Below are 18300 nucleotides of genomic sequence, written 5' to 3'. Positions count from 1 at the left end.
CGTCATCCACCCGCCGTCCACCCGAACCAACATATTATCAGAACCGCAACCGCCCGCCACCCGCCCGCTGAAATACATCAGAGGTCGGCCATCCTTACCACTCACAGAGCAGCTTTGCTGCTAGCGGGGTGTATAAAATAGTCAGGAAGTGTCATGGATAGAAAAGGATTCTGGGTATTTGTTGTGTTGCGTTTCTGTTGTGTTACTGGGAGGATGTTCTCCCGAAATGTGTTTGTCAATCTTGTTTGGTGTGGCTTCACAGCGTGGCGCATATTACTAAGAGTGTTAAAATTGTTTATATCACAACCATTAGTGTACTCTGTGTCACCCAGTATGCCTTGCAGTCGTGTGCGTGTTGCCGCGGAAGCCACACACAACATGATGCTGGACTGACAAGCAGATCGTACATGTTGTAGTAGGCGACAAAGCCAATGGCTTCATAGCACGCCCTAATACTTATTATCTGGGTGACTACCGGCAGTCATTCAAGAGAATAATAGCATCTCCTATTGTCTTCTTCGCTTTATGACACGGGTCTTAAATGGCTCTTTGAATGGCAAAGGATACCGATCTCAGAACCATGGATATCCAATATTTCCGGATGGTTAAACCGCCACCCGCCCGAATCTAATTAAAATCTATTTTTTTGTCATGTCACCCGCCCGACCTGCGGTTTACCCGCGGACTCCGCGGATGAGACCGCAACCCGCGCATCTCTAGTATACATATATTTGTTATGTTGCCAGCCTTATTCCAACATGGAATGAATTCCTTTGTGTCCTCAAAATTCCACACACAACACAATGCGATTTTTTTTTTGCAAAATCATTAAAGACTCAAAAATCAAATGTACATAAGTATTCGCAGGATTTCCTCGATACTTACTTATTTTTCTCAATAAGATGCCACAAGCTTGGCACACCTGTCTTTGGACACTTACACCCAATCCTCTATGCCACACATCCCAAGCGCCATCAGGTTGGATGGGAAGCGTTGGTTTTCTTCCAGGATGTCTCTGTACATTGCCGCATTCATCTTTCCCTCTATCCTGACTTGTCTTCTCGTTCCTGCCGCTGAAAAGCATCCCCGCAGCATGATGCTGCCACCACCATGCTTCACTGTAGGGATGGTCCTGGCCTGGTGGTGAGCGGTGCCTGGTTTCCTCCAAACATGACGCCTGGCATTCACGCCAAAGACTTCAATATTTGTCTCATCAGACAAGAGAATTTAGTTTCTCGTGGTCTGAGAGTCTTTCAGGCGCTTTTAGGCAAACTTTTGATTAAGAAATGGCTTCTGTCTGGCCAGTGATTGGTGGATTGTTCTTCTGGAAGGTTCTCCTCTCTCCACAGAGGAATGCTGTAGTTCTCACAGAGTGACCATGGTCTTGGTCACCTCCCTGACTCGAGTAAGATGAACACAGCAATATACAGAGCCATCCTGGATGAAAAGTAACTGGGAGACTAGTCAGGATAGAGGGAAATATGAACGCAGCAATGTACAGAGATATCCTGGATATAAACTAACTGGGAGAATAGTCAGGATAGAGGAAAAGATGAATGCAGCAATGTACGGAGACATCCTGCATGAAAACTAACTGGGAGACTAGTCAGGATAGAGGGAAAGATGAATGTAGCAATGTACAGAGACATCCTGGATGAAAACTAACTGGGAAACTAGTCAGGATAGAGAGAAAGATGAATGCAGCAATGTACGGGGACATCCTGGATGAAAAATAACTGGGAGACTAGTCAGGAGAGAAGGAAATATGAATACAGCAATGTACAGAGACATCCTGGATGAAAACTAACTGGGAGACTAGTCAGGATAGAGGGAATGATGAATGCAGCAATGTACAGAGACATCCTGCATGAAAACTAACTGAGAGAATAGTCAGAATAGAGGGAAAGATAAATGCAGCAATGTGCTGAGACATCCTGCATGAAAACTAACTGGAAATCTAGTCAGGTTCGAAGGAAAGATTAATCCAGCAAAGTACAGAAACATCCTGGATGAATACTAACTGGGAGACTAGTCAGGATAGAGGGAAAGATGAATGCAGCAATGTACGGAGACATCCTGGATGAAAACTAACTGGGAGACTAGTCAGGATAAAGGGAAAGATAAATGCAGCAATGTGCCGAGACATCCTGCATGAAAACTAACTGAGAGAATAGTCAGGATAGAGGGCAAGATGAACACAGCAATATAGAGAGACATCCTGGATGGAAACTAGCTGGGAGACTAGTCAGGATGGAGGGAAAGATGAATGCAGCAATGTACGGAGACATCCTGGATGAAAACTAACTGGGAGACTAGTCAGGATAGAGGGAAAGATGAATGCAGCAAAGTACGGAGACATCCCGGATGAAAACTAACTGGGAGACTAGTCAGGAGAGAGGGAAATATGAATACAGCAATGTACAGAGACATCCTGGATGAAAACTAACTCTGAGTCTAGTATGGATAGAGGTAAAGACAAATGCAGCAATTTTCAGAGACATCCTGCATGAAAACTAACTGAGAGAATAGTCAGGATAAAGGGAAAGATAAATGCAGCAATGTACGGAGACATCCTGGATTAAAACTAACTGGGAGACTAGTCAGGATAGAGGGAAAGATGAATGCAGCAACGTATGGAGACATCCTGGATGAAAACTAACTGGGAGACTAGTTAGGATAGAGGGAAAGATGAATGCAGCAATGTACAGAGACATCCTGGATGGAAACTAGCTGGGAGACTAGTCAGGATAGAGGGAAAGATGAATGCGGCAATGTACGGAGACATCCTGGATGAAAACTAGCTGGGAGACTAGTCAGGATAGAGGGAAAGATGAATGCAGCAACATATGGAGACATCCTGGATGAAAACTAACTGGGAGACTAGTTAGGATAGAGGGAAATATGAATCCAGCAATGTACGGAGACATCCTGGATGAAAAGTAACTGGGAGACTAGTCAGGGTAGAGGGAAAGATGAATGCAGCAAAAGAGCCACATGCAGCTCTATACCGCCGCCCTAGTGGCTCCCTCGACCTCTTTCAGAGATGTGTGAAAATAGAAAAAGAGGAAGAACATTTTTTATTTTTGTTTTAATATATTTCCCGCAGGAGGACAAACATGACACAAACCTTCCTAATTGTTAGAAATCCCACTCTTTATGTCACACATGCTTCACTGATGGGAGTATTTGGCAAGTGCCGTTTTCTCCTAATAATTTCAGCGATCCTTGAACTCATCGCAGTTTGTTTACATGTACACCTTTCTCCGACTCTGCCACAGAAACACGTGTTTTATGCCACTCCTTCGTCTCATTTTGTCCACCAAATGTTTTATGCTGTGCGTGAATGCACAAATAGCCTGTACATATTGCATCATTATGCCTCATTTGTTGCTATATTTGAGCTCATTAAAATCCTTTACTTTTATCCTCTGTGTATTGAATCTATCTTTGCATGTCTCATGACACAATATCTGTATGTAATATTGGCTGCATTTCAGACAGTTGTTTGTGTGCCATGTTGTTCCAGACCACAGCAAACATACCTAGCTTTCCAAAGATTGTAATAAATACATTAAAAGAAGACAGCCTGCCGTTTCCTTTAACTCGGACACACACACATCTATACCTTTGGTCATTTCCAGGAGTTAGCTCAAAAGTCCATGTGGAGTGGGGGCGTGGCCTGCGGTCCTGCAGCGAAACAGGGGTGTGCCAGGACTGGCTTCGAGCTCAGCGAAGGGTGAGTAGATGGCCCACCTGGGCCTGATCATCTAATCACCTTTCGCTCTGTTAAAAGGCAGCAGCCGGGGAGGAGAGAGGTGTTGGAGTTGGAGCAAGAGCGAGAGAGAGACAGACAGACACAAGACAATTGCTGAAAAGCAAGACAGTTTACTGCAAAAGAAAACTACATTGTGAACCTCATCCAGGCTCTCATGTCAGTGCTTGGTGGGCCGAGGACCCCGGAGGGGAGACACTTACACACTCCATTTTACTAATGATTTCCAATGTTGGAAAAAATGTGTAGAATACAAATTTAAATACTATATCGCTAACATAGACACTTACATCACATGTTGCCTTCATAATAACTTTTAAAGGCCTACTGAAAGCCACTACTACGGACCACGCAGTCTGATAGTTTATATATCAATGATGAAATATTAACGTAGCAACACATGCCAATACAGCCTTTTTAGTTTACGAAATTGCAATTTTAAATTTCCCGCGAAGTATCCTGTTGAAAATGTCGCGGTATGATGACACGTATGATGACGCGTGCGCGTGACGTGACGGATCGTAGCGGACATTTTGTTCCAGCCCCGATCCCAGCCATAAGTCGTCTGCATTAATCGCATAATTACACAGTATTCTGGACGTCTGTGTTGCTGAATCTTTTGCAATTTGTTCAATTAATAATGGAGACATCAAAGAAGAAAGATGTAGGTGGGAAGCGATGTATTGCAGCTGCTTTTAACAACACAAACACAGCCGGTGTTTCCTTGTTTACATTCCCGAAAGATTACTATGGAACAGAGCGGTCAAGCGAACATGGTTCCCAACCACATGTCAACCGGCAGGTTTCGGTAAGAAAATGGTGGTAATAAGTCGGCTCTTACAGTAGACATGAGCGGAGAGCTTGAGTTGTTCCTTGTGCACCTGTCAAAGAGGCAGCTGCTGACTCTCTCCGTGGAGGAAAAGGGAAAAAAAAATCTCAGCCCGGCCCCAACGGCTGCCTTCGCTTCGCCTCGTCGAGAAACGTGGCTTCCCTCAGAGACACGGGCGGTCACCACACCCCTCCGACTTTCAGGTATGACTATATAATCTCACTAAAACACAAGTAACACGATAAGCAGATAAGGGATTTTGCAGAATTATTCTAGTAAATGTTTCTAATAACATCTTAATAACAGCCAGATCCTAGCTATAAGTAGTCTACTTTAATCTCATAATTCCACAGTATTCTGGACATCTGTGTTGCTGAATCTTTTGCAATTTGTTCAATTAGTAATGGAGACTACAATGAAGAAAGATGTAGGTGGGAAGCGGTGTATTGCGGCTGCCTTTATCAACACAAACACAGCCGGTGTTTCCTTGTTTACATTCGGCTCTTACCGTAGACATGAACGGAGAGTTTGCGTCGTTCCTCCTGCAGCTGTGGACTCTCTTGCCTCCTCCCACCGGCCGCCACCGACCGTCGGATGCTTACTACGTGGAGGGGAAGAAAAAAAAAATCTCAGCCCGGCTGCCTTGCCTCGTCGAGAAACGTGGCTTCCCTCGGAGACACTGGCGGTCACCACACCCGTGGCCACACCACTCCGACTTTCAGGTACGACTATATAATCTCACTAAAACACTAGTAACACAATAAGCAGAATTATCCTAGTAAATGTTTCCAATAACATCTGAATCGCTCCCACTGCCCTCGTCTTTTTTTTCCTTTTTCTAGTCCTTCACTCTCACTTTCCTTATCCACGGATCTTTCATCCTCGCTCAAATTAATGGGGAAATCGTCGCTTTCTCGGCCCGAATCGCTCTCGCTGCAGGTGGCCATGATTGTAAACAATGTGAGGACGTGAGGAGCTCCACAACCCGTGACGTCACGCGCACATCGTCTGCTACTTCCGGTACATGCAAGGCTTTTTTATTAGCGACCGAAAGTTGCCAACTTTATCGTGGATGTTCTCTACTAAATCCTTTCAGCAAAAATATGGCAATATCGCGAAATGATCAAGTATGACACATAGAATGGACCTGCTATCCCCGTTTGAATAAGAACATCTCATTTCAGTAGGCTTTTAAATTTTTGCGGCTCCTTTTTTTGTATTTTTGATCCTCTTTCAACACTTTTGGTTATTGAGGGGTATTGTGCGTAGAATTTTGAGGATAAAATTGAATGTATTCCATTTTGAAGAGCTGTGAACACTGTCTGGATGCAGTTCGTGCAAATATAACATGAAGCTCGCCTTACACTACAGATCTCAAGGTCTTCTGTTTGCGGTCGCCTGCAAATGAGTCACCCGGCACACATACTGACACACGCAATTCATCCATCCATTTTCTACCGCTTGTCCCTTTTAGCGTGGGACTAATATCAGATGGAGAAAACGGGGAATATTCAGGTCTCTTTACCTCAATATATGCTAAAATATACTAAAAACCAGTCACATAAACTTATTGTGGCTTTTACACCCCCTCCTATCTAATATCTGTCATTAAAATGCAAATGTCTCTGCTAAACCCCCCCCCCCCCCCAAGAAGAATGATAGGAGCGTTTCCAAACAGGCATCGCATGACTGAAGTCTGGGATTTGCATATTTGCCTCATCGGTGCCATTTGTGCGCAGTTTTGAAAATAGCACCCGGAAGATGGTGGCATGTCGTCAGAAATATCAGCTGGTAGTTTCTGAAGTGTAATAAAAGGTTGCATGACTCATCTTGAGATACCTTTTTGCAGCCCGAAATAAGATTTGGTTGGTGGCCCCCATTTTGGTATTTGAATTTAACCAGGGTTTAATTTTTTTTAGGTGGCTAGTAGAGGGAAAGATGAATGCAGCAATGGACAGAGACATCCTGGGTATGTCTGTACATACTAGTTTTTGAAAATTGAAAACGTCATCGTGTGGCCCTAAACGTAAAAGGCCTGATCTAATGAAGGTTCGCATGTACAAAACCCCAAACCCAGTGAAGTTGTTGAATAAAAACCGAATACAAAGATTTGCAAATCCTTTTCAACTTATATTCAATTGAATAGACTGCAAAGACAAGATATTTAACGTTCAAACGAGAAAATGTCGCTATTTATTGCAAATATCAGCTCATTTGGAATTTGATGCCTCGAAAGAAGCTGGCACAAGTGGCAAAAAAGACTGAGAAAGTTGAGGAATGCTCATCAAACACTTATTTCGAACATCCCACAGGAACAGGTGGGTGCCATGATTGGGTATAAAAGCAGCTTCCATGAAATGTTCAGTCGTTCACAAACAAGGATGGGGGGAGGGTCTCCACTTTGTGAACCTGAGCAAATTGTCGAACAGTTTAAGAACAACATTTCTCAACCAGCTATTGCAAGGAATTTAGGGATTTCACCATCTACGGTCCGTAATATCATCAAAAGGTTCGGATAATCTGGAGAAATCACTGCACGTAAGCGATGATATTACGGACCTTCCATCCCTCAGGCGGTACTGCATCAAGACGCGACATTGGTGTGTAATGGATATCATCACATGGGCTCAGGCACACTTCAGAAAACCACTAACTAATGGAGCGTAACTTGTAGCTTAGTTACCTTTACTGGAGAGTACCATGTAGTGTAGTTACATTTAACGGAGAGTAACTTGTAGCTTAGTTACATTTAATGGAGGGTAAGTTGTAGCTTAATTACATTTAATGTAGAGTGACTTGTACCTTAGTTACATTTAATAGAGAGTAACTTGTAGCTTAGTTACATTTAATGGAGAGTAACTTGTAGCTTAGCTACATTTAATGGATAGTAACTTGGAGCTTAGCTACATTTAATGGAAAGTAACTTGTAACTTAGTTACATTTAATGGAGAGTAACTTGTAGCTTAGTTACATTTAATGGGGAGTAACTTGTAGCTTAGTTACATTTAATGGAGAGTAACTTGTAACTTAGCTATGTTTAATGGAAAGTAACTTGTAGCTTAGTTACATTTAATGTATAGTGACTTGTAGCTTATTTACATTTAATGGAGAGTAACTTGTAGCTTAGTTACATTTAATGGAAAGTAACTTGTAGCTTAGTTTTATTTAATATAGAGTGACTTGTAGCTTAGTTACATTTAATGGAGAGTACCTTGTAGCTTAGTTACATTTAATGGAGAGTAAGTTGTAGCTTAATTACATTTAATGGAGAGTAACTTGTAGCTTAGTTACATTTAATGGAGAGTACCTTGTAGCTTAGTTACATTTAATGGAGAGTAACTTGTAGCTTAGTTACATTTAATGGACAGTAACTTGTAGCTTAGTTACATTTAATGGAGAGTAACCTGTAGTTTCACTACATTTAATGGAGAGTAATTTCTAGCTTAGTTACATTTAAGGGAGAATAACTTGTGCTTAGTTACTTTTAATGGAGAGTAACTTGTAGCTTAGTTACATTTAATGGAGAGTACCTTGTAGCTTAGTTACATTTAATGGAGAGTACCTTTTAGCTTAGTTACATTTAATAGAGAGTAACTTGTAGCTTAGCTACATTTAATGGATAGTAACTTGCAGCTTAGTTACATTTATTTGAGGGTACCTTGTAGCTTAGTTACATTTAATGGAGAGTACCTTTTAGCTTAGTTACATTTAATGGAGAGTAACTTGTAGCTTAGCTACATTTAATGGAGAGTAACTTGTAGCTTAGCTACATTTAATGGATAGTAACTTGCAGCTTAGTTACATTTATTTGAGAGTACCTTGTAGCTTAGTTACATTTAATGGAGAGTACCTTTTAGCTTAGTTACATTTAATGGAGAGTAACTTGTGGCTTAGTTACATTTATTTGAGAGTAACTTGTAGCTTTGTTATATTTAATGGAGAGTAACTTGTAGCTTAGTTACATTTAATGGAGAATAACTTATAGCTTAGTTACATTTAATGGAGAGTAACCTGTAGTTTCGCTACATTTAATGGAGAGTAATTTCTAGCTTAGTTACATTTAAGGGAGAGTAACTTGTAGCTTAGTTACATTTAATATAGAGTGACTTGTAGCTTAGTTACATTTAATGGAGAGTAACTTGTAGCTTAGCTACATTTAATGGAGAGTAACTTGTAGCTTAGTTACATTTAATGGAGAGTAACTTGTAGCTTAGTTACATTTAATGGAGAGTAATTTGTAGCTTTGTTATATTTAATGGAGAGTAACTTGTAACTTTGTTACATTTAATGGAGAGTAACCTGTAGTTTAGTTACATTTAATGGAGAGCTTAGTTATATATTTGTACCTTTTCACAAGAATCGCTGCTAGAATGATCAGCACATCCCTCATAAAAACTGTAAAAAAGAGTTTGCAGTGGCTAACTTTGCGAAGGTGCACACATATAGCCTGCAACGTAGTGGATGTGTCACATGTTTCTCAGCTCAGTTTACTCTCTGACAAAGAAACAAAGAATCAAGGATCTTCGCAACAGCGCTGAGTCTCCTGTGCACACTCGGGCTATGAGTCAGACGTTATTGAGGCTTTCTAACGGTGTTGGCGGAGGGAGAAAGCCTTGAGACAACGAGGGTGGGAGAAGAAGACGCAGTGAGGTGGACTTGAACAAGTTTACACTCCAACAAGCACTTCTTGCAGGTGTGTGGACTTGGAAAGGTGCAGGCTCTCTAAACACGCGCCGATGTCCGCTCAATAAACGGATTGATGCGGCAATTAAATCAGGGGTGTCCAAACATTTTGCACGGATGATCAATGGAAGGACGTACGGCACACTTTTAAAACATTTTGCACAATAAAGGTGAATTATTTTAGTGATGGAGTCATAGGGCCGGGCGATATATCGATATACACGATATATGGCGGGTTTGCCATATATGACTATATGGTGATATTGGAGTATACGTTCTCACTCAGTTGCTTTTAGCTGCGGGTAATACACTACAGCGGGGGTCATCAACCTTTTTGAACCCAAGAGCTACTTCTTGGATACTGATTAATGTGAAGGGCTACCAGATTGATACACACTTAAAGGCCTACTGAAATGAGATGTTCTTATTTAAACGGGGATAGCAGGTCCATTCTATGAGTCATACTTGATCATTTCGCGATATTGCCATATTTTTGCTGAAAGGATTTAGTAGAGAACATCGACTATAAAGTTCACAACTTTTGGTCGCTAATAAAAAAGCCTTGCCTGTACCGGAAATAGCAGACGATGTGCGCGTGATGTCACGGGTGGTGAAGCGCCTCACATCTGAACATTCAGCAGCGAAAGCGATTCAGACCGAGAAAGCAATGATTTGCCCATTAATTTGAGCAAGGATGAAAGATTTGTGGATGAGGAAAGTGAGAGTGAAGGACTAGAAAAAAAAAAAAGACTATTCAGTGGGAGCGATTCAGATGTTCCATCCATCCATCCATTTTCTACCGCTTATTCCCTTTTGGGGTCACGGGGGGCGCTGGCGCCTATCTCAGCTACAATCGGGCGGAAGGCGGGGTACACCCTGGACAAGTCGCCACCTCATCGCAGGGCCAACACAGATAGACAGACAACATTCACACTCACATTCACACACTAGGGCCAATTTAGTGTTGCCAATCAACCTATCCCCAGGTGCATGTCTTTGGAAGTGGGAGGAAGCCGGAGTACCCGGAGGGAACCCACGCATTCACGGGGAGAACATGCAAACTCCACACAGAAAGATCCCGGGCCTGGATTTGAACCCAGAACTGCAGGACCTTCGTATTGTGAGGCAGACGCACAAACCCCTCTTCCACCGTGAAGCCCGATTCAGATGTTGTTAGACAAATTTACTACAATAATTCTGGAAAATCCCTTATCTGCTTATTGTGTTACTAGTGCTGTAGTGAGATTATATGGTCGTACCTGTCACCACCTGCTGCCATCTTGTGGTTTGTATTCGGTTTTTCCTCTGTTGGTGCTGTTGACCTTTGAACCTCACTCCAGTCCTCTCTCCGCTAGAGTTCCGGTCTTCCTCTTGTGGGCGGAGTTGCGAGACGCGCACAGCTGCTTCCCATCTTCTTGGAGGATATTTAAGCTGCACCTTGACAGCTGGATGGCACTTGGCCATTCCACTCCTTGGCTCCCTGTCTGACAATTGCCGTGATTGTTCCTAGTGTAGTCCTGATTGTTCCTGGTGCCATCCAGCCTGCTTCCTAGCCAAGTGGTTGCACATCTTGCGACTCCAGCCTCAGTTTAGTCATTATTATTACATAGCTTTTTGTTGTTTTGTCACAAAGCCATTTTGAGTTTACCTTTTTGCTTCGTCGCCATTAGTTCTCTCCTTTGTGGAGCACCCTTAGTTGTGAGTACATAATTGAGAGTAAAGAGACTGTTCTACTCACCTTTTGTTTGTCTGCATCCTTGGGTTCCTCGTCAAACGTGTTGCACCAAACCGTGACAGTACCTGTACAAACTGAAGGTCGGACCCGCACCTTTCTTCAGCACCAGTCGACGGGTGGTGGCGATGCCCATCTCTGCCCTTCGCAAGGGACCCTCTTCGAAACACGATCTTTCGAAATGATCGCTGCAAAATACACTGTACTTTGTGTGTTTGGTCCAATCCAACCGTGTTCGCTTGACCGCTCTGTTCCATAGTAAAGCTTCACCGTCATCTTCCGGGAATGTAAACAAGGAAACACCGGCTGTGTTTGTGTTGCTAAAGGCGGCCGCGATACACTGCTTCCTACTTACAGCTTTCTTCTTCGACGTCTCCATTATTCATTGAACAAATTGCAAAAGATTCAGCAACACAGAAGTCCAGAATACTGTGGAATTATGCTATGAAAAGAGATGACTTATAGCTGGGAACGGTGCTGGAACAAGATGTCCTCTACAATTCGCGACGTCACGCGTCATTATACGCGTTTTAGCATGATACTTCCGCAGGAAATTTAAAATTGCAATTTAGTAAACTAAACCGGCCGTATTGGCATGTGTTGCAATGTTGATATTTCATCATTGATGTATAAACTATCAGACTGTGTGGTCGGTAGTAGTGGGTTTTAGTAGGCCTTTAAATAAATTGCAAGAAATAGCCAATTTGCTCAATTTACCTTTAACTCTATTTTATTATTAATAATTAATGATATTTATCTTTGTGGAAACACTGATCAACTTAATGATTTCTCACAATAAATATATATTTTTAATGACATGTTTTAAATAGGTTAAAATCCAATCTGCACTTTGTTAGAATATATAACAATTTGGACCAAGCCATATTTCTAACAAAGACAAATCATTATCTCTTCTAGAGTTTCCAGAACAAAAATTATAAAAAGAAATTCAAAAGACTATGAAATACCGTATTTCCTTGAATTGCCGCAGGGCATATAGTATGCGCCTGCCTTGAATTACTGCCGGGTCAAACTCGCTTCCCAAAATAATTAGCCCATGCTTAGTATTACCGCCTGGTCAAACTCGTGATGTCACAAGTGACACTTCCCCTGTCATCATTTTCAAAATGGAGGAGGCTGATTTCAATACCGGTAATTTGAAATCGCATAAAGGGAAGAAGATTAAGAGCTATTCAGTAGGATTTAAGGTCCAAGCTTACATCACACTCAAATTTTTACTACATACCTTTGGTAAGTTCCGGAGTGAGAAGAGGTTTTAAATTAATTAGCGCCCCGGCGGCAATTCAAGGAAATACTGTAAGATTTAAATTTGATTTTACAGATTTTTTAGATTTGCCAGAATAATTGTTTGGAATTTTAATCATAATAAGTTTGAAAAAATATTTCACAAATATTCTTCGTCGAAAAAACAGAAGCTAAAATGAAAGATAAAATTAAAATGTTTTTATTATTCTTTACAATAAAAAAATCAATTTACTTGAACATTGATTTAAATAGTCAGGAAAGAAGAGGAAGGAATTTAAAAGGTAAAAAGGTATATGTGTTTAAAAATCCTAAAATAATTTTTAAGGTTGTATTTTTTCTCTAAAATTGTCTTTCTGAAAGTTATAAGAAGCAAAGTAAAAAAATAAATGAATTTATTTTAACAAGTGAAGACCAAGTCTTTAAAATATTTTCTTGGATTTTCAAATTCTATTTGAGTTTTGTCTCTCTTAGAATTAAAAATGTCGAGCAAAGCGAGACCAGCTCGCTACTGAATAAATAAAATTAAAAAAATTGAGACAGCTCACTGGTAAGTGCTGCTATTTGAGCTATTTTTAGAACAGGCCAGCGGGCGACTCATCTGGTCCTTACGGGCTACCTGGTGCCCGCGGGCACCGCGTTGGTGACCCCCTGCACTACAGGCTCTTCTCACTCTTTCTTGTCTCTCCTTCTCACAGAGACATAAAACAAGCGCACCTTCTTACATACGTCACATACGTATACGCCCTCGCGGAACAGAGAGGTAGCGGCATGGGCAACGTTAGCTGCACGTAAGCATACTTGCCAACCCTAACGGATTTTCCGGGAGACTCCCGAAATTCAGCGCCTCCCCCGAAAACCTCCCGAAATTCAGCTGGAGCTGGAGGCCACGCCCCCTCCAACTCAAACATGCACAGTTCGAAGCTTGAAAAGGAGGATTGCAGGTGGATCTGACGGCATTTAAAGTCATTTTTAAAAACGACTGCTAATCCTCCTCCTTTTCGACCAGACGACCGCGGAGAATTAAAGTACGAGCCACTCTGGAGGCAGAAGTTCATTAAGAGGGGCGGACTCACCGGCTCTCAGCCATGTTTCCGTCACACAGAGGATGTCAAGTCCACTGCCCGCGGGAAGTGTAGAAATCTTTCAGGATAAACGTTTTGTTTGTCAAAGATCTTGCATTCAAAAGACCGAACCTGGCGGGGGGCCAGCACGTCCAAGGGCGCAGCTAATCCAGGTGGGGCCCGACACAGAGCTGACAGCGAGAGACGGCAGGGCAAAGCACATACTGGCGCCATCTTCTGGAAACTCGGAAGTGACATTACTCAAATAGTGAAAGGTAAGTGTTGTTGTTTTTTTAGTACCCAGCAAGCACAGTACAGTTAGTAAAACAACTATGTTTTTATTACTGTGTATTTGATAGGTGCCGTCTGAAATTCAACTATTTCTTTTATTTATATATATAATAAAAAAAATATATAGCTAGAATTCACTGAAAGTTAAGTATTTCATACAAGTATATATATATGTTAATATATATATTAATTACAGCCAATATAAAAATATTGGCTGTAAATATACTCTCCTATTAACCACGGCCCCAAACCACGCCTCCGCCCCACCCCTGACCACGCCCCCCAAACCCCTACCTCCCGAAATCGGAGGTCTCAAGGTTGGCAAGTATGCACGTAAGCGATGATAATACAGACCTTCAATCCCTCAGGCGAGAGAAAGAAAGTGCGAATGAAGGAAGAAGTAATTCCGAAGAAAAACAGCAGGGGGTCCATCGTCTGCGGTGGTTTGGCTTCAAGCGGGAAAATGTCGAACATCCATCCATCTTCAACCGCTTATCCGGAATCGGGTGGCAGAGACCCCCAGACTTCCCTCTCCAGAGCAACATTAGCAACTTCCTCCTGGGGGATCCCGAAGCGTTCCCAGGCCGGAGAAGAGACGTAATCCCCCCATCTGGTCCTTGGCCTGCCACCTGGTCTCCTCCCAGTGGGACGTGCAACAAGGACCCCCAAGGGAGACGCTCGTGAGGCATCCGCACGAGATGCCCGAACCACCTATATATAGCTCGATTGGTAGAGTGGCCGTGCCAGCAACTTGAGGGTTGCAGGTTCGATTCCCGCTTCCGCCATCCTAGTCACTGCCGTTGTGTTCTTGGGCAAGACACTTTACCCACCTGCTCCCAGTGCCACCCACACTGGTTTAAATGTAACTTAGATATTGGGTTTCACTATGTAAAGCGCTTTGAGTCACTAGAGAAAAGCGCTATATAAATATAATTCACTTCACTTCACCTAAGCTGGCTCCTTTCCAAGCGAAGTAACAGCGGTTCTACTCCGAGTCTCTCTCGGGTGACTGAACTTCTCACCCTATCTCTAAGGGAGATGCCAGCCACCCTTCTGAGAAAAACTCATTTCATCCGCTTGTGTCCGCGATCTTACTCTTTCGGTCATGACCCACATTTCATGACCGTAGGTGAGAGAGTAGGAATGTAGATAGCTCGGTAGACCAAGAGCTTTGCCTTCTGGCTCAGCTCTCGTTTCGTCACAAAAGTGCGGCAGAGGAACTGCAATACTGCAGTCAAATGTAGGCCAAAAGTGTTGCTACAAAAGTAGCATTACTGCTAATACGTAGCATCATTTGAAAAGTCACCTGCTAGAGAATGAAGAGTGCTTACTCCGCGAGTCAACATCTCCATTCAGTGCCACACACCATCAAAATGCCGAGGCAAACATTTCCACATCAATACCGTATGAAAAAAATTGTCAACAACAAAAGGAGATAATGTCTGCAGGAACCTACCACATAGTGAAGGACATAAACTATTTGATGCAGCTCATTTTTATTTGACAGTTATTGAAATATCTTGTGTGACATCATGCACAAAAGTGCACTTTTTTTGTTTTAAACTATTGTAGTGGTGTTCTGTACAAAAAGTGCACTTTAATTTAGTGTTGTTTTGATATGTCCATATAACCCAGCCCTAACTGGACTATCACTATTATGTTGGATCCACTATGGACTGGACTCTCACTATTATGTCAGATCCCCTATGGACTGGACTTTCACTATTATGTCGGATTCACTATGGACTGGACTCTCACTATTATGTTAGATCCACTATGGACTGGACTCACTATTATGTTAGATCCACTATGGACTGGACTCTCACTATTATGTTAGATCCACTATGGACTGGACTCTCACTATTATGTTAGATCCACTATGGACTGGACTCTCACTATTATGTCAGATCCACTATGGACTGGACTCTCAATATTATGTCAGGTCCACTATGGACTGGACTCTCACTATTATGTCAGATCCACTATGGACTGGACTCTCAATATTATGTTAGATCCACTATGGACTGGACTATCACTATTATGTTAGATCCACTATGGACTGGACTCACTATTATGTTAGATCCACTATGGACTGGACTCTCACTAATATGTTAGATCCACTATGGACTGGACTCTCACTATTATGTTAGATCCACTATGAACTGGACTCACACTATTATGTTAGATTCAGTATGGACTGGACTCTCACTAATATGTTAGATCCACTATGGACTGGACTCTCACTATTATGTTAGACCCACTATGGACTGGACTCTCACTATTATGTTAGATCCACTGTGGACTGGACTCTCACTATTATGTTAGATCCACTATGGACTGGACTCTCACTAATATGTTGGATCCACTATGGACTGGACTCTCACCATTATATTAGATCCACTATGGACTTGACTCTCACTAATATGTTAGATCCACTATGGACTGGACTCTCACTATTATGTTAGATCCACTATGGACTGGACTTTCACTATCATGTTAGATCCACAATGGACTGGACTTTCACTATTATGTTAGATCCACTATGGACTGGACTCTCACTATTATGTTAGATCCACTATGGACTGGACTTTCACAATATTATGTTAGATCCACTATGGAATGGACTCTCACTATTATGTTAGATCCACTATGGACTGGACTTTCACAATATTATGTTAGATCCACTATGGACTGGACTCTCACTATTATGTTAGATCCACTATGGACTAGACTCCCACTATTATGTTAGATCCACTATGGACTAGACTCTCACTATTATGTTAGATCCACTATGGACTGGACTTTCACAATATTATGTTAGATCCACTATGGAATGGACTCTCACTATTATGTTAGATCCACTATGGACTGGACTCTCACTATTATGTTAGATCCACTATGGACTAGACTCCCACTATTATGTTAGATCCACTATGGACTAGACTCTCACTATTATGTTAGATCCACTATGGACTGGACTGGGCTCTTCCGAACTGACAAAATACTTTTAATTATGCGTTCCAATTAGGAAGTGGGTTTATCATCCTGACTATTTCTGTGCACTCGACTGGTGCACTGTATCTGTGGGAGGGAAATGCAATTAATAACATGCCTGTTACTTTAACGAAGAAATCGGACTGATGCCGTTTCTACCCTTTAACGAGCGGCACATTAATATAAGCCCATTACTGGTCTGGGTAGATTTTTTTTTTTTTGCATTAAATTAGTAATTGCAAAAGTGTATGTTGACACGGTCACGCTAAAACTGTCTGAACCAATTACAAACCCCGTTTCCATATGAGTTGGGAAATTGTGTTAGATGTAAATATAAACAGAATACAATGATTTGCAAATCCTTTTCAACCCATATTCAATTGAATATGCTACAAAGACAACATATTTGATGTTCAAACTCATAAACATTTTATTTTTGTTGCAAATAATCATTAACTTTAGAATTTAATGCCAGCAACACGTGACAAAGAAGTTGGGAAAAGTGCCAATAAAAACTGATAAAGTTGAGGAATGCTCATCAAACACTTATTTGGAACATCCCACAGGTGTGCAGGCTAATTGGGAACAGGTGGGTGCCATGATTGGGTATAAAAACAGCTTCCCAAAAAATGCTCAAGAAAGGATGGGGCGAGGTACACCCCTTTGTCCACAACTGTGTGAGCAAATAGTCAAACAGTTTAAGAACAACGTTTCTCAAAGTGCAATTGCAAGAAATTTAGGGATTTCAACATCTCCGGTCCATAATATCATCAAAAGTTTCAGAGAATTTGGAGAAATCACTCCCCGTAAGCGGCAATGACCGTGACCTTCGATCCCTCAGACGGCACTGTGTCAAAAAACGACATCAATCTCTAAAGGATATCACCACATAGGCTCAGGAACACTTCAGAAAACCATTGTCACTAAATACAGTTTGTCGCTACATCTGTAAGTGCAAGTTAAAGCTCTACTATGCAAAGCGAAAGCCATTTATCAACAACATCCAGAAACGCCGCCGGCTTCTCTAGGCCCGAGATCATCTAAGATGGACTGATGCAAAGTGGAAAAGTGTTCTGTGGTCTGACGAGTCCACATCTTAAATTGTTTTTGGAAATATTCGACATCGTGTCATCCGGACCAAAGGGGAAGCGAACCATCCAGACTGTTATCGACACAATGTTCAAAAGACAGCATCTGTGATGGTATGGGGGTGCATTAGTGCCCAAGGCATGGGTAACTTACACATCTGTGATTAATGCTGAAAGGTACATACAGGTTTTGGAACAACATATGCTGCTATCTAAGCGCCGTCTTTTTCATGGACGCCCCTGCTTATTTCAGCAAGACAATGCCAAGCCACATTCAGCACGTGTTACAACAGCGTGGCTTCGTAAAAAAAGAGTGCGGGTACTTTCCTGGCCCGCCTGCAGTCCAGACCTGTCTCCCATGGAAAATGTGTGGCGCATTATGAAGCGTAAAATACGACAGCGGAGACCCCGGACTGTTGAACGACTGAAGCTCTACATAAAACAAGAATGGGAAAGAATTCCACTTTCAAAGCTTCAACAATTAATTTCTTCAGTTCCCAAACGTTTATTGAGTGTTGTTAAAAGAAAAGGTGATGTAACACAGTGGTGAACATGCCCTTTCCCAACTACTTTGGCACGTGCTG

At 42.0% G+C, this 18300-nt stretch overlaps 1 protein-coding gene across 4 annotated transcripts in view; it reads right to left on the bottom strand.

The window, feature by feature from the left end:
- The window catches only part of pif1 (PIF1 5'-to-3' DNA helicase homolog (S. cerevisiae)), a 146156-nt gene that overhangs the window by 56108 nt on the left and 71748 nt on the right, over positions 1-18300 (bottom strand). Inside the window, exons 1-2 of one of the 4 annotated variants that reach the window (XM_061919842.1) lie at positions 5110-5355; positions 3626-3783 (exon numbers count right to left, since the gene is read on the bottom strand). The exons of 2 other annotated variants lie outside the window; for them this stretch is intronic. The gene's annotated coding sequence lies outside the window, so the exon portion shown is untranslated. Of the gene's footprint in view, positions 1-3625; positions 3784-5109; positions 5356-18300 lie in introns of those variants that run through there. One more of the 4 variants, XM_061919841.1, reaches the window with a different exon arrangement.

The sequence above is a fragment of the Nerophis ophidion genome, linkage group LG14 (genome assembly GCF_033978795.1).
Source record: "Nerophis ophidion isolate RoL-2023_Sa linkage group LG14, RoL_Noph_v1.0, whole genome shotgun sequence".
Lineage (NCBI taxonomy): Eukaryota > Metazoa > Chordata > Actinopteri > Syngnathiformes > Syngnathidae > Nerophis > Nerophis ophidion.
The sequence above is the reverse complement of the archived record's forward strand: the minus strand, read 5'-3'. Positions and strand labels throughout refer to the sequence as shown.